The following is a 17,804-nucleotide window of genomic DNA, read 5'->3' on the forward strand; positions in this document are numbered from 1 at the left end:
AAACGTTGCATTATTGTATCCATCGATAGCCAATTATGGGTCGTATCAGCCCATAAATCTTGCCAAGTGGCCAATCCCCACCAATAAAGTCTCTTGGAGAGATTAGGACTGACTGTCACCGGGGTAACACTAGTAAGGAACGGGAATCAAACCATAGATTGAAAGACATGTATGAGTCACCCCCAAGCCTAGTAGCACCCTTCCCAAAATAGTTACGCAGGCCTTGCTTCCATACAGAGATCAGAGCGGTAAGAAAATTGGATCATGAAATTTTGACTTGGAATTGGTAGAGAAGAATTTCCTACAAATGACTTGTAAAACCAAGAACCCCACTAGATTGCATTAGGCATCTGACTAAAATGGCCCACGGTTGATCGGAATGTATATGAAGAATCCACTTACAACATAAACGATGACATTGAGTAACTGCAGAAGGCAAACCAAGTCCCCCAAGACTTTAAGAAGTGCATGCGAGAAGGCATGCCAATGATCATGCCACATAAAATCCCTCGCGAATCGATCTAGCTGTGCAAGACATGAGTCGGAAAAAGGCATCACCGCACACACAAAGAACATAGTTAGTAGAAGCAAGTGCTTTAGAATCATGGCGCGGCATAGTAAGGACAACCGTTTATCCCGCCACTTGTGAAATTTTCTTGAAATTTTAAGAAGCAGCAAGTCGAAACTTTACTTGAGAGCGAAAAGCCAATATGACTCCCAAATATGAGTGACTATAGTGGGAGGTGCAATTGAGAAACTGAAAGTAGACAACCACTCCAGTACAGGGTCCCAAGAAAGCCAGAGCACAGTTGTTTTAGCCATTTTCAACCGAGAATCAGAAAGAACAGCAAATTGATCATATATTCTAAGAGAACGATTGATATCATTGAGCCTCCAGCAATTTCTTGGGGATCCACCTAGAGTGGTGCCTTCATTTCCCTTTTGTCGGATTGCGTCTTCAAGAATTGGCTTTCCATGGACATGCAGCTTGAACCTTGGTAAATGTATGACAAGGGAGGGGAGGCAAAGTTGCATACTTACTCTAGCTTTGCATAGTCTTAGAGGTTGTATCCTTCGAAAGCTAGTGGGAGTTCTTGCCTTTGTGTGTACTCGGTGCAGCTATAGTAGATTCGTTACCCTTCATAGCTATAGCTACAATTACTTTTGGACTGGTGATTGTAGTGGACGAGGAATCTTTTGTACTATAAGAAATGCTAGACTAGAGGTCCCATCATTGATTGTGATGATCGAGGTGCGGCCATAATTGGTTAGAGTTGTTCTGTGTTCTCGCCAATCAATTCGGCAGTTAACTACCCAACACCATGTACTTCCACGAATAATATGTTCATCCATAGCACCTACTAGCATAACATAGAATCTACTAGCCACGCAATGGTTATTAACTGATAAAGGAATTTTGGCATAGTCTATAGCAGGCAAGATTTTGCCATTTACTGCATGTACCATGATAAACGTAGGTTCAAGAGTTACCTTGAATGTCACGAGTCGGGTAAACATCTCATATGAAATCAAGTTATGGCTAGCACCAAGATCAATGAAGGCTTCGGTTGAGTATATGGTCTCCCTGCATAACTGAAAATATGCTTGCAATCTTGCTAGGGCAATGGTAAGATCTTCCATGGGGATAACCCTTCCACAGCGAACGCTTTGCAAATTGTTATGAGCCCTAAATTTTTTGCTTTGGCTTGACGCACCCTAGCTTCTTCTATCACTTGCCACTCCATTCAAGCGACTTCTTTTTTTAGTTCCTTTTCCCAGTGGATGGCTTGTAACGTCTAAAGTGTCACTGGGCCGTAGTAGTGTTTAAGCTTGCTACCATTACTGTAACCATCCATTTTGATACCATCAACGGTCGCAATTCTGGATTACCCTTGGGGTGTGGTTTCTACAACCCAATACAGACCCATTCCTTGATATTTTAGCTTACATTTGGTGTTTCTTACGCTATCTAACAACACAAGATCACCTTCCTTCAGGTCCTTGTTTTGACGATTGCGATCGAACCATTTTTTATGGCATAGCTTCTCAAATTTTATGCCATAGGCCACCCTCAACCTCATTTCATCAAGATTTTCAAGCTCGATTAATCATTCAGGGATTGCCTCATCTGATATCCGTTCTCTAACAACAGCTTTGAGGCTTGGAACAATGAACTCCATCGGCATTACTGCCTCTACGTCCCCAAACGCTAAGCTAAAGGGCATGCAGTTTGTAGTGACCTTATATGCCATTCAATATACCCATAGTGCTACAGTGAGTTTGTGCTCCCAGTCATTCCAATTGGCCTCAACCATGCACATCATTGTGTGGCACAAGCTCGGGGGGGTCACTCATCATATGTAACCCTATCACATGAGTTCAATAGAAGGATATTTTTAATTCCTAAATTTCTCAAAAATTAATATACATAAGGGAGCATTTAAAAAAATGAAATGTAAAAAAATTTACAGATTTGTATAAAAAAAGGGTACATTTTATTAAGGAAAAATTTACAGATAAGGGATTTTACAAATAGGCCTCGAACGCACGTGATATAGAGGGTTCATACATAGTGACCCCCCCGAGGGCACAAGATCTTGTTTGAGCTTTCGGCCTGTGGCCGTTTGCTCAGGGGTATTAGGGTGTGGACTTTCGATGCACAATGAGGAGCTCACTCATCCTGTTTTTCTTACATCTGCCTTCTGTGTGGCTTTGGCCTCTGCCCACTTGGTGAAATAATCCATGGTAATGGGCCTGGGTCCCTTTTGCAGCTGGACTAATTGGACCTACAAAGTTGAAGCCCCACTTCTCAAAGGGTTGGTCTGTGAGAACTCTAGTTCAAGGCATATAATCCTAATTATGAGGTATGGAGAGTCATTGGCAGGGATCATAGTGCTTGACGAATTTGGCTGTATCTGTGAAGAACATTAGCCACCATGAGCCAGCTTGCAATACCTTACGCTGGGCCGTAAGCTCTCCCACGCATTGACTGCCTGCAACACCTGAACGAGCTTCATCTAGAACGTTCATGAATTCATCTTCTCAAACACATTGATGCATCATTCCATCTTTCCCCATCCGATAATGTTGTCCGGCTATTAATTGATATGGGGATGCATCCTTGATTAATTTCGTGGCCCTACCCTTGTAGAGTGCCTTGTCCTGAGGGAACCCATTAGCTAAGAAGTGTCGGAGCATCAAATCCTTCACCTACTCGGGGACATCACCATGAGCACATCCACATAGAGAAATGTCACCATGACCATGATGACAGTGCCAATGAGGCACTGAAAGAACCAGAGTTGGCTAATGTCAATGTCAAACTAGCCACTCCAATTAAAGTCAAATTGTAGGATTTCAAGGGGACTGAAGATGAAGACCCTTACAATCACTGAGCAATCACTTCAAGAGTTTCTTGTGGGTGTGTCATATCAATCCCATGTACATACAATTAGATAGCTCAACAATGGTTCAATCAATTTCCTATTGGTTATTTAGAGGATTGGTAGCAAATGTTTGAGAGGCTTTTCTCAAGAGGTTCAAACAAGAGATCAATGAAGAAGATGTTCATACTAAGCTCAATGACCTGAAGTAGAAAGAACATGAGTCTATCCAAGAGTTTGTGCTCAAATAGCGAGATTTGATCAATCAAGATGATAAGTCATTGCAAGCTTGGTTGATTATGGGATGTACCCAAATTGAGTCTATCCAAGACTTTCATTCCCAATCGAGCTTGCTGCAATGACAGTGAAGATGCTAAAACATAATAAATTTTTTGACATGGCAAATCTGCCATGGTTTGACATGTGGAGTCTTGAGGTGGAATAGGAGCTCCTCAACTTGTATGAGGCCGAGACACATAGCATCATTATTTAGGGCCGATGGATTCACTTAGATAATTGGCTGCATGCCAAAATCTTTATGTAGTGCCGATACCCATCGGCTACTCTAAAAAACAATAGGCGGCCGCCACCCACTTTGACAGGCAGTTTAAAGATAATATCTTCCATGAGTCACTGGGGTATCTCAGCAGCAAAGTGAAGGACGTGGATAAACAACCCTTCTTTAGGTTCCTAATAGTGTACATTGGACTAAAGTAGAGTCCTAGGTATGTTCCATAGAAGTTCATAGCTAATGCCTTGGTAGCATGCTAGGGCAAGGTGCAGATTGACTGGCTAGAGATATTCATAGATACCTTCAAGAAAATCTTAGGGGCATTTGTGTGGCACACCAGGCTCACTACAAGCTTGGACCACATGTGTATGATTCATCAATGGCTCGCGTTAGGAGTAGTGGAATCGCTGCCTCATCTTAAAGACCCAAGATTGAGGTTGCTACTCACCAACATGGAAAGTGGATCGATCGAGTCCTCGATGGGAGAAAAAAAAGAAGTATCTAGAAGGGAAGTAGGTGGTTTGGGTACAATGAATGACTTGTAAGCTCTATAATAGATGACTTGGAGGTAATTATTGTTGAATCTAGCTCAAGTACTCCACCTCATACACTTCTAAGCTTTTTCCACAAAACTCATTCTATCACAGCCCATCTACATAGGCAAACCCTAAGTCCTAGTCCTAAGAATCTAGTTTCTCCTCCTGCCAATAATGTAATAGTCTTCTAGCCACAAAAACCTGATTTAGAGCATGCTCCTCCCACTCCACCAACTTATCCCAACAATCCTGACCCTCATCCTTATCCACTCTATACCCAAGCTTCTTTGGATTGTTAAAGAAGAATAACGGGAGGAAAAGAAGCTACATCTAACCTTTGCTTGAGTGATTAGATTGCCACCAACACTACGATAATAGGAGAAACAAGCAAGGAAACTACAAAGGAGCTTGCAAAGGAAAATGCAAAGAAGCTGCCTAGTTTGGAGCTGGATACAATAGAGAGCTAGTCCAAAGAGAATGCCTAGGACACATAAGGAGTGCCACTAGAAAATCGAGGCCTAACCCACTAGCTGAGAGCATGGGAGATGTGCAACCCATCATCGAGCCCAATATGGAGACCACTCAAACCAAGGTAGCTACTACACCCACAAGCTTAGAGAAAGCCGTAATAGAGATAAGGATGATAGCAGTTGAAGTGGAGACGAAGGTGTAGACCATCGTTAACACCTCTGACATTCTGAGTTCAAGTACAAGTATTGTGCCTCACGAAGAACACTCAAGAACTCTCAATCTCTCAATCACTCTCACTCTCTCAAGGATTGTAATGCCTTAGTGGAAGGCAAGGGAGCTCTAATACCATGACAAAATATAAAGAGGGGAGAGGAGAAGAGTGAAGATGAGGAGAGAGGGCATGGCTAGAGAGCACACCACAAATGACTAACTATACACTAGATTTAGTTGAAAATGTAGACTATATGATTAAGTGTGAGGATGGTGGCACATGTTTTCTTGAATTTTGCCACTGGCCAAAGACCATTAACCACCAACCATCGACCATGCGTGTGTAAGCAAATTCACACACAAATGCTTATGCGCATGCAACGGAGGGCATACCATCATGGGCCTACTGGCAGACCTCAGACCACGCGTGTGTAAGCAAATTCACATGCAAATGCTTGTGTGCATGCAACAGAGGGCATACCATCGGGGCCTACTGGTAGACCTCAGACCCCACCGCACTGGGGGGTTGCCCCCAGACCCCCATCGGGGGCGTTGCTCTAGAACCTCAACTAGGGGCGTTGCCCCTAAACCCCCGAGGAGTACGTTCTTCCTTCTACCATCTCCTAACCATCAAACGGTCACTGTGAGACCTCATCTACTGTCAAAACTAGGATCCTACCAACGTTAGTGCTCACACCATGGCTTCTCCTCATAATGAGGGCCTTAAAAAATGGCACTATGGAACATTTGTGGTTACATATGAGAGGTGGGCATTGCACATATACCAATAGGCTAATGTGTCTGCAACAGAGAGGAACTCAAAATATTTCATGCTTGAGTCCAATAGTAAATATTTATTTGTATTTGGCTTCACACAATCTTCATTTATATTAATAAAAAAAGGGTGCCAAACTACATGGCCTTGCTATCTTTTATGATGCTATGTACTTATATGTACATGTAAGTAATAGAGTGGTATATCTATTATGCATACCTAGTGCCTACAATTGTGCATGTTGGGGGTATGTTTTTCTAGATATGATCTAAATGTGATCCATATATTGTCGTGGACTCACGAACCTACAAGTATAGATTGAATGTAGAAATCATATTGTTGAGATTTGTAGATGGAGGAATTTGGGAGGACATGTCTATGTTGAAGTCACCAACTATGATGAGGCTACCATGCTGAATGCTTATTTTTTATATTATTGTTTCAAGATGTGTAATGAACATGTTGTGTTTGTGTGATATTCAATGATATATGTTTAGAATTGTGTATTCTTGTTGTCTTTTTGGATATGGGTTGATGTGATTTCGATTCCTTGATGCTATATGTAATGTGATCCATGAATGCTATTAATTGTAGCCACACTAGAGTGCAACCATGAAATTATCTCTTTGTTGTGTATTGCCCTTGTGCTTTGTTAGTGATCTAGTGTTTAGTGATGGAATCAATATTTTGTGGTTTTTTTTGTTTTTCCTTGCTATGTTGTCCACGGTTTCCCATTTGGAGGATGTTTGTAGTCTCTCCATGTCCTTTTTGACATCTCTATCAATTGCAAAGTTCTCCATGGCAAGTGCTTGAAGGCGATAGAGGTTTTCTATTTGCTTTACACAACATAATGCTGTGTATGTTAGGCCATGCCCACCCACTCCTTTTGGTGAGAATGCAAGACTTTCCATAGTCAAGCCTTGAGACTTGTGTATTGTTCATCCGACTACTGCTTGTATTGGGTGTTGGTGTGTGAGGGTGTAATTTTTTTAAAGGTCCTATTTGAACTTCTTTTGTGGCTCATCTTATAGGAGTCCAACTAGGGTACTTGTGTATATGCATGTATGTTCTCCCTTCTTGTTTGCAATCCAATATTTTGGTTATGGAACCAATTTATACAATGTCTCATTATTGTAGGTTGACAACCCTTTAAAAATTCCATCCATGCCATTCACCAATCAGAGTTCTACTGGCATGCCCTCTTTGTTTTTAATTATGGTGTAAAGGCCACTGTCACCCTTCTCTCACCCTTGGATCCTATAATATATTTGGATTGTTGTTTATTGCATGGGAGAAGTTGTCTATTGCTTTGAGGTTGTATAGAGTTCCCTCCACCTCATTTGTAGAATAGTTGTGAGAAGGTGTGATCCTAAGGTGGTTGATGTAAGCACATATCATTTATGTAGCTGAGTTGATCAATGGTGTGTTCACATTTCCTGAAAGAGTTTAGTGCTTGTATGAAAGTATCGTATTGTTGATTCATTGTTGCTTGGAGCTCGTAGCACTTTGGTTTTGCCTTCCAATATGGTTGTGCCATGAGTTCGAGTGTACCTTCTTCTATTTTGAAGACCCATGAATCTTTAATTGGTTTTGCTTGGTAGAAATTACCACATGTGATGATGTCAAATCCCCCAAAGAAATCACAATGGTTTTGATTTAGAGATGGCATACGTAAATAAGCAAAGTCCATTGTCCTTTTGCCTACCAGTGAAATTTCATCAAACACGATTAGTTGGACATTCTAGTACAGTGAAGAAAGTGCATCTAGCTTGTCTCAGGACAAGGATGTTAGGTTTTTTCTATGTATAGGAAGGTGGAGATCGGAGTGTATTGTGGTTCCATTGGTATCAAATACTGCTTTTCCTGTGTAGGCAAGAATGAGAGCTATAAGTAGATTGTAATCTATGTTTTCTGCAAGTTTTTTGCCTGATGGTTGTAGTGTCGCAATAAGTCTTGGACGATCAACATGAGAAGATATGTCTTGGTAGTACCCGCACCACCTATGAGGTACAAGTGGATTGCTCTGTAGGTGGCATGCGTTTACAGAGCATCAAATCGTCGAATAAGTCCCTTTGCTCCTGGTTGAGAGATCTTATTTTTTGAAAGCATTCTTCATTTTACAAGAAGATATGTTTTTTAATAGGTATTATAAAATTTATTGGAATTTTTTTCCTTTGAGGAGATCAAATGTCAAGTGCTATGCCATATCTCTCATTGGTGGCTATATTGTTTTATGATGGTGATGCAAACTCGAATTCAATTGTTTGTTCTATAGTTTCTAAGTTAACATTTGTATCCATAATGAGCTTGTAGTCATAATTATACTTGTTTCTATTCACATCAATGATCATGTCATTGGCTATGTAGGCATCCTTACATGTGCCATGAATGAGTTTTTCTTGATCCTCATTTCCCCTGAAAGGATAGTATAACAACAATTGTTTGCGACAAATTTTTTTGGGATCTTTTAGCTTGTTAAATTTCACAAATCGTATAATTTTTTATTTTTCCTTTGATGTGGTTGTACTCTGGCAAATGAGGCGAGGCAAACATCTTCGAGATCTTGCTGGCAGCTAAATTTTTTAAAAATTGTCTCGCATGCTATTCTGGTTGAGTCATGGTCATGTTGTTCTAATTGTCTCTTTCTTTTGAGGATAATGTTGCATGGTTTTGTTTTTCATTGGTGCTCAAGAACATAAAATCTATTGTTGTTCTATGTAATGGTAACGAGTGAGCTCAAGGGGTTCACTATATTATGTAAATCCTCTATATCCCGTGCGTTTGAGGATTAATCTAAAAGTTAATTATCTGTGAATTTTTCATGAATAAAATGTCCCTTTTTCTATTCAATCTATGAATACCTCCTCTAAATGGTACCCTTTTTCTTCCATGCCAATACCGCCTCTAAATGGTACCCTACTGTATGTGCAAATGTGCAAAAATGAGATTTTGAAAACCCCTTTTGTTGAACCCATGTGCTACACTTACATATTTATGAGTGACCTCTCGAGCGAAAGAGTGATAAAGGAAGCCAACGAGGCACTCATCTATTGTGCATGCAAGAATGCATTGATCATTTTGTGCAAATGTTCTTATGTTGTAGAGTTGTCTTGGAGAATGTGGTCATTGTTTCTTGCAAGCGTTTTCTTATTTTGTTGTCCATTTTGGTTATATAGGAAGTACAACATGAGGCTGCTGTGCATAGGGATCCATGTCTAGGTTAGATTGCCATAAGAAAATAAACTTTTTGTTAAACGCATTTGTGAAAATGTTATTTGAACTTCTTTTTAAAAGAGTGTTGGTTTATATAAAGGACACAACATCTTTAGTATTATTTTTATTGTAGATGGGTGCATTTTTAATCCAAAAAAGGCCATGATCATATTGGCTCCCATGGCTTTAGAACTCTGTGAAAAAGAAATAATCAATTACCTTACCAATGATGCTTTGGTCTTTTTCAAGGAGAGTCAAGAAGTACTGTAGCTTATGTACATAATATCTTGCACACACAATGGGATTTTGCCTAACAAGCTCTCTTATGGAGCAAGATGTTTGAGGTATAGATGTGCTACCTTTATATTGGTTGTATGTTTGTTGTAGACATGTGGTCAATGCACTACTACACCTTTGTCCTTTTTCGACGCTTACCTTTCGACATTTTGCATGTGTGGGCACAAAAACCATTGGTACGACAAGCAGGGGGTTGTCTGTCGGGGTATATTCTCACATTACTAGCTAGTGTTGGTATATACTAACACTACTAGTGTTGGTATATACTGACACTACTAGTGTTGGTATAGACCAACACTATTAGAAGAAGTTTTACCAGTGTTGCTATATACCGACACTGGTACAAATTTTCCATACCGATGAAAATACAAAACGTTGTTTGTAATAAGACCCAAAATAATTTTTTGCCCCAAGTTTTATCATTTGAAAGATAAAATATATAAGACTATGTACACCAAGTTTGAGATTAAAATACTTATGTATTGATGGTGAAATCAATATACAAATGTACATAATAAGAGTAAAAGGGGCAAAGATAAAAAGCCTTGGCGATGGCAAAATAATCAATCAATAGGATTTACATCAATGGCTTCGTCTTGAGCCAAGTCTAGCATGACAAATAATTCAATATGTAAGTGTATAGTCAATTGATCACCTATATCATCATCGTCTGTTGTATCTCTACCTAAGGCTTGATCCTCTAATTCATCTAGCTCTTCAATACTATCGGGTGATACATGATCCCCATCTTGTTCCCCAATGTCATCATCTCCACCTTCCTCCATTACGATGTCATTATATGCACTTTCTTCTTGGCCCATATTTTTGATCTTACATCTCTATCTTCCAAAGTATGTTTACTTCAAGGAGCAACTTGGATCACATACCACCATCGTGGATCCTCAAGATTTTGTGCAATTATTGTGAAGCAATATGTTGAGAGTTCATGCTCAACATCATGTGATCATGTGTGCATAGCACCATCATGTGATCATATGTGCATAGCACTAACCTTATAGAGTGCTATAAAGGAAAGGGTTAGATCCCCTAACCCTAACCCTAAAAGGGTTTGTATATATTCTATTTTTTCAACTAATTCTAGTGTACAGTTAATCATTTGTGGTGTGCTCTCTAGCTGTGCCCTCTCTCCTCACCTCCACTCTTCTCCTCTCCCCTCTTCATATTTTGTCATGGTATCAGAGCTTCCTTGTCTTCCGCTGAGACATTGAGTTTCTTGAGAGTGTGAGAGAGATTGTGAGATTGAGAGTTCTCTTGAGTGATTGTGAGATTTTTTCCCTTCACTTCCGTTGAGAGAATTTCCGTCCATTGAAAGAAATTTCCGTCATTGTTCTTGAGAGAATTCCTTGATTGAAAGCAAGAGAGATTGTGAGTGATCTCTGCAAGAGAATCATGTGAAAGAGTTCTTCGAGTGTATCCTTATGAGAGATAGATAAGGAGAAAATAGAGAAAATAGACATCCTATTGTTTGAGAGAAAGAGCCGAAGCTCTACTGGTTTTGAGAGAAAAGAGAGAGATTCCGTTCATTGTGTGTCCATAAGTCCTCGACTGCAGAGCTGAGCGGCCAAAGCCAAGCATTATCGATCTTCTTCAACAAGCTAGCCTAACTCAACCTTCAAGCTCATCTTCCAGCTCTCCACCGAAGGCTTCTCTAACGATCAGCCTCATCTAAAGCCTTCCAATCAATAATGCCTCCTGCTGGCTCCTGCATCTAAGGTCCTTACAGAGAAGATCCAGCGAACTGAGTCTGTCTCCACTCCAAAGTTGGACAACCTCATGTTCCGAGCTAGCCACGCATGCTCATGATGACCGACTGGCTCCCTTGCCCATTGCTTAGACGGCTGTGTACCAACAGCGCCTCACGGGCCTTCTCTAGAAGAAAAACAAGGCTGCCTCCATCTCTGACACGCCTCACGATGGACCAGCCACTCCACCAATAGGCTCCCATAGCCTCGCCAATGCAGCGTAGGCTCTCGTCCAATCGACCGGACTACCGAACTAAAGCAAACTACCTATGCTTCAGTTTTCGCATGCAACGAAGTGGTTCCGCAAAGCTCCATCAACGTCAACTACCTCAGCGCTGACTACCCATGTCCACCTCTCCAACAGCCACGAGCTAGCATGCCAGCAAACGAACAGCTGCAACAAGCTCCTACGCACCCAGGCGAACTCTCTCCTCATCGACGGAAATCCACAGGTGGACGGAATCTTCCTAGATTCCATCAGAATCTCAGAAGATTCCGGTCGCTGTCCTAGTACCACGTGGCAGCGAGGGAGGATATCTTATCCTCAACCTCACCACATTGAGGTGTGGTCAGCCAAGTGACACGTGGCAATCCTATCTGCCACATCATCAGTGCCATGTAAGCAGGCCACATCATCTTGCCACATCATTCTGCCACATCACCTGCCATGTCATCAGTGACACGTCATTCTGCCACATCACCTACCACGTCATCAGTGACACATCATCAGCCACATCACCTGCCACATCATCAGTGACACATCATCAGCCACGTCACCTACCATGTCACCTGTGCCATGTCATCAGCCATGTCATCAAGGACACGTCATCAGTGCCACATCAGCATTGCCATGTCACCCTGCTGACATCATCTGTGCCACCTCAGCACTGCCACCTCAGCAGTCCAGTCAGCACTGACCCTTTGCAGGCACAGTCCCTTGCCAGGCACTCTGTGCACACACTGCATGTGCACACTCCTGCCACCTCAGCACAGAGCTTCACTGGCACACCTCTTGCTAAGCACAGTGCCACATCATCACTGCATGTGACTCACAGTGACACATCATCATTGAGCACCATTTGCACTCCTTTTGCCCCTCCACCTAGATCAAGTCGTATCTCTTGATCCAGGAAGAATTTGAGGGTGCTCCAAAAAGGAAAGTCACTCGTTTTTTCGTGCTCTACGCGCTTGTTACATCATGTGCACATTTTGGTGCAAGTTACACTCACATTTGTGCCTCGCCGACAAAACCACTTCCTTCACGCACATTTGCCTCTACATCGACGCATCTGACCCAGCACTTAAAAAGAACAAAAGAAAAGGAATTATTTGCTGCTCTTTCATCGATCGACGGTTGGTTTAGATCTAGATCAGAGTAGACTAGATTGCCATAGAGGGGACGCTTTGAATTCCCCAAGTTGCCAATCTAAGCCATGCCCGAAATTCCCGACTAGTACCTACTCGGAGTCAGTCCATATTCTCACATCCGATTTCACATCATTACATTACCTGAAACCTTACGTTCATCAGTTCAGTGAGCAGACTTCAGAGTTCAGAGGCATTGCAGATTGATTCAATGGGCAGATAGCACTTGATTTCACACACACATGCCACCATTGTAAAGCCTATTTGGCTATCTCACGGCATCGTGCACATCATTTTTCAGCCTTGTAAAGCCTCTTGGCTATTCCCGGCATCATTGCCACAAGCCTTGTAACACAGATCAGATCTTATATACTGGAGTTCTATCTTCACTGACGGTACAGAGATTTCACTTGGCATCTTCAGTGTATTTGCAGTTGATTCATATAGAGTTTTTCAGGACACTTTTGAGTACATTGTTTGCACCATGTTGACTAGCAACCTCAATCTGGAGGCATCTGCTAAGTTAGACAACTCCAATTACGGTACATGGAAATACCGAATGGAGACCATTCTTGTGCTTCAGGACAAATGGGAGTATGTCGATGGATCTATACCTAGACCATTGGCCGATCCAGCCACCAGTAGCTCTACTCCATCTGTTGTCACAGTACCAGCAACGGGATCTACATCGGGATCTACATCTACACAAACAGTTTCCGCATCAGTAGCAGATCCTGCCATTGCCCGAGCTCAAGCAAAATGGGATAAGAAAGACAAGTATGCCTATCACCTGATCAAGCAGAACATGCAAGATGTCATGCTAGGACAGCTCAACACAGTTAAGACATCAAAAGAAGCATGGGATATGTTCGCAGCTCTCTATGAGTCCAAGAACACATCCAGGATTCTCACCCTGAGAAACCAGATCAACCAGAGTTTCTGCAATAGCAGTGAAACCGGTCATGCTTATGTACTCCGCATCAAAGACTACAACAATCAACTTGCAGCAGCAGGAGAGACTATGAATCCCACAGAAATGGTTCAAGTAATCCTGAATGGACTAGGAGAAGGATATGAGAATCTAGTCCAGAGTATTGCCATCCAACGGCAAATTCCAACACTGGAAGAACTTCAGTCAGTTCTACTTGGTGAAGAACTCAGGACTCAAGCCATTCAAGCACGTAAAGGTCATTCTAATGATCAGGCATTCACAGCTTCAGACAGAAGCAGAGGCAAAGGCAGAAACAGAGGTAGATCATATCAGAAAAGTGGTCATCATCAACAAAATCAAAGTCAGAATCAGCATCAGCATCAGCATCATCCTCAGCAACATCAGAATCAGCAAAGAGGAAATCATTCCAACCGAGGAAGATTCCAAGGACGAGGGAATGCATCCACCAATGTGTCCAACATTCAATGCAACAACTGTCACAAGTTTGGACACTATGAAAGAGAATGCCGCAAGAAGCAGTACGACCAAGGCGGTCAATCCAGAGGGAATTCCCGAGGAAGAGGAAATCATCGTGGTGGACATTCTAATCACAGTCATTTTGCAAATGAACATGGAAATATGTTTCTTGCAAGTGAGGAATTGCATCAGACTGATACAATGCACCTAGACACTGATTTCAATCCCAAAGAGAATTTCAGCTATCAAGTCGACCAAGCGGAACAGGATCCTTGGTACATCGACAGCGGTGCATCATCTCATATGACAAATCATCAGGAATGGTTCACAGAAATGAAGCCATTAGAAGGTCAAAAGAATGTCATCTACACATCAGACAATACACCGAATCCGGTTCAAGGGATAGGGGTTATCCCTCTGAACAATTTCACTGGTACAAAAGGATTAGTCAAAGATGTGCTCTATGTTCCGAAGCTCAGCAAGAACCTTTTGTCAGTAGGTCAAATGACGGAACACAACTACAAAGTCATCTTCGACGGTGATGAATGCACTATCAGAGACAAATCCAAAAGAGGTCAGCTAGTAGCAAAAGGTGTCAAGGAAGGACGCTTATACAGGATGCTATCTACAGTACCAGATAAGCATGCCATGTCAGCTCAAATACAACAAATGCCACTATCTGCAAAATGGCACAAGAGATATGGTCATGTCAACTTCAAGTACTTGTTAGATCTCAGGAATCAGAATATGGCAATTGGGATTCCGAAGCTACAGTTTCTTGGAAAAGTTTGCGAAGCATGCTGTTTCGGCAAACAAAAGCGAACCAACTTTGTCAGAAGTACCTCTCGTGCACGAGGTATTCTTGATTTGATTCATACAGATGTATGGGGTTATGCCCAGACCCGCAGCATCAATGGTTCACTTTATTACTTGACCTTCATCGATGACTATAGCAGATATTGTTGGGTCTACTTTCTGAAAGAGAAATCTGAAGTGTTTGCCAGATTTCAAGAATTCAAAGCCATGGTAGAAAACCAGACAGGCAGAAAGATCAAGGTCATGAGATCCGACAGAGGAGGTGAATACATGTCTTCAGCATTCATGAACTTTTGCAAAAATCACGGCATTCGAAGATAATTCACATGTGCAGATACTCCTCAGCAGAATGCAAGAGCTGAAAGGAAGAATGAGACTTTAGCAGACAGTGCTAGAGCAATGCTTAGTGAAAAGCATCTTCCGAATCAGTATTGGGTAGAAGCAATAGCTACAGCTAACTACTTGCTTAATCGGCTTCCTACCGAACTGATACAAGGTATGACTCCTTATGAAGCATTCACTGGACACAAGCCACGCATTGGGCATCTCCGCATATTTGGTTGCATAGCATATGTCCACATACATGATGATCATCGCAGGAAATTGGATGCGAAGTCACGCAAATGCATCATGGTTGGCTACAGTGAAGAAGGCAAAGCATACAAATTGTATGATCCCATCAACCGCAAAGTCATTATCTCCAGAGATGTAATCTTTGATGAGGAATCAGAATGGAAAACCTCACCTACACAGGAGATAGAAGCATCGACTTCACAGTCATCTATAGAACACATTGATGAAGAAGAGCAAGAATTGCCAGCAACACCCCAAGCAGTGCCATAGCAGCTCAGACGGTCTACTAGGGAAAGCAGACCACCAGCCAGATTGACATATGCTCAGAAAGGCAAAGCAATTCAGGTGGAAACCACCAACTATGCTCTTATGACTACCATCATGGCTACAGAAGAGCCAGTGTACTTCGAAGAACGCAGTAGATAAGCTAGAATGGCAAACTGCTATGAATGAAGAAATGGATGCTTTGTATAAAAATAACACTTGGGAATTATGCGACCTTCCACTAGGAAAGAAGGCCATAGCCAACAAATGGGTATACAAAGTGAAGTACAATCCAGATGGCAGTATTCAGAGATACAAAGCCAGATTAGTTGCAAAAGGATTTGCACAACAATATGGCCAAGATTATGATGAGACTTATGCTCCAGTAGCAAAGATGGATTCCATACGGTTCTTGATATCACTAGCGACACTCAGTAAATGGAATGTGTATCAGCTCGATGTCAAGAATGCATTTCTCAATGGTTATCTAGACGAGGAAGTCTACATGCAACAACCAGCCGGTTATGTTGAACCAGGAAAGGAGAACCAGGTTTGCCATCTCAAGAAAAGTCTCTATGGCTTAAAGCAAGCACCCAGAAGTTGGTACAGCAGAATTGACAAGTATTTTGCTGATCTGGGATACATGAAGTCCAATGTAGATCATACTCTCTACTACAAAGTTCAAGGGGAAGATATTACTATTGCACTTTTGTACGTAGATGATCTGATTGTGACAGGAAGCAAGGATAGCTTCATCAGAAAACTAAAACAAGACTTATTAGCAAAGTTCGACATGAAAGATCTTGGACTCATGCACTATTGTCTTGGAATTGAGTTCTGGAGAGATTCAGATAGCACATTCATGAGTCAGCTCAAGTATGTTGACAGTCTCCTGAAGAAGTTTCATATGGCCGATTGCAAGATTGTTGCCACTCCCATGGAACAGAGTTTGAAACTTACTAAAGATTTAGAAAAGCCTACAGTCAATGACAGATACTATAGGCAACTCATTGGATCTCTTATATATCTGACAATCACACGGCCAGATATTTGTTATGCAGTAAGCTCACTAGCATAGTTTATGGCAAATCCAAAACAGTCTCACTGGAATGCAGCCAAAAGAGTCTTGAGATACATCAGAGGTACAAGACAGTTTGGGATAGAATACAGAAGAAGTCATCCACGGTTGCATGGATACTGTGATAGTGACTATGCCGGAGATCATGAGACCAGGAGATCGACACAGGGATATGCATTTTTCCTTGGTCAAGGTGCTATATCATGGTTGTCAAACAAACAGCCAACTGTTTCTTTGTGAAGCAGAATATAGAGCACTCACTACAGGTGCATGTGAGGCTATATGGCTCAGAAGACTATTGTCAAAAACAGATTACTTTGATGAGTCAAAGCCAACAACAATATACTGTGATAATCAATCGGCTCAAGCATTGGCCAAAAATCCAGTATATCACTCCAGGACAAAGCACATTGATGTCAGAGAGCACTTCATCAGAGAAAGAGTGTTACTTGGTGACATCAATGTGCTTTGTTCTAGAGTGATATACTGGATTTTTGGCCTCTAATGTGCTTGATCCTCTAATTCATCTAGCTCTTCAATACTATTGGGTGATACATGATCCCCATCTTGTTCCCCAATGTCGTCATCTCCACCTTCCTCCATTACGATGTCATTATATGCACTTTCTTCTTGGCCCATATTTTTTATCTTACATCTCTATCTTCCAAAGTATGTTTACTTCAAGGAGCAACTTGGATCACATACCACCATTTGTGCAATTATTGTGAAGCAATAATCCTCCCTTATTTGAAACACCATTTGAATGTCTATAATCAAACATATTTGTTCTCACCAATATGATATGTGGGGCGAATTGGAGTAGGAATAAAGTCAGGATTCTCCTCTAAATTAGATAACTATTGGAGACCTGCAACCACTTTGGTGTTTTCTCTCCTGACTGCTTTAGTATCAATCGTCTGGCTTAACTCCCTCTCTGCCTCTAAATCGTAGTCTCATGGGCTTCATCATCATCTTCCCTAGTAGTATTCTGTCTATCCTCCTCTCTTAGTTCCTACTAATCCTCTACCCTTGTAATATTCTATCTTCTTTCCTCTCTTGCTTCTTGATTGTCCTCCTGAACTCCATCTTCTTCAAGCACCATTTGCAAATTGCAAACGAAGCCATACATGTAATCAACCAA

The sequence above is a fragment of the Dipteris shenzhenensis genome, chromosome 8 (assembly GCF_047967505.1).
Source record: "Dipteris shenzhenensis isolate YYH24624 ecotype China chromosome 8, Dip_SZ_1.0, whole genome shotgun sequence".
Classification (NCBI taxonomy): domain Eukaryota; kingdom Viridiplantae; phylum Streptophyta; class Polypodiopsida; order Gleicheniales; family Dipteridaceae; genus Dipteris; species Dipteris shenzhenensis.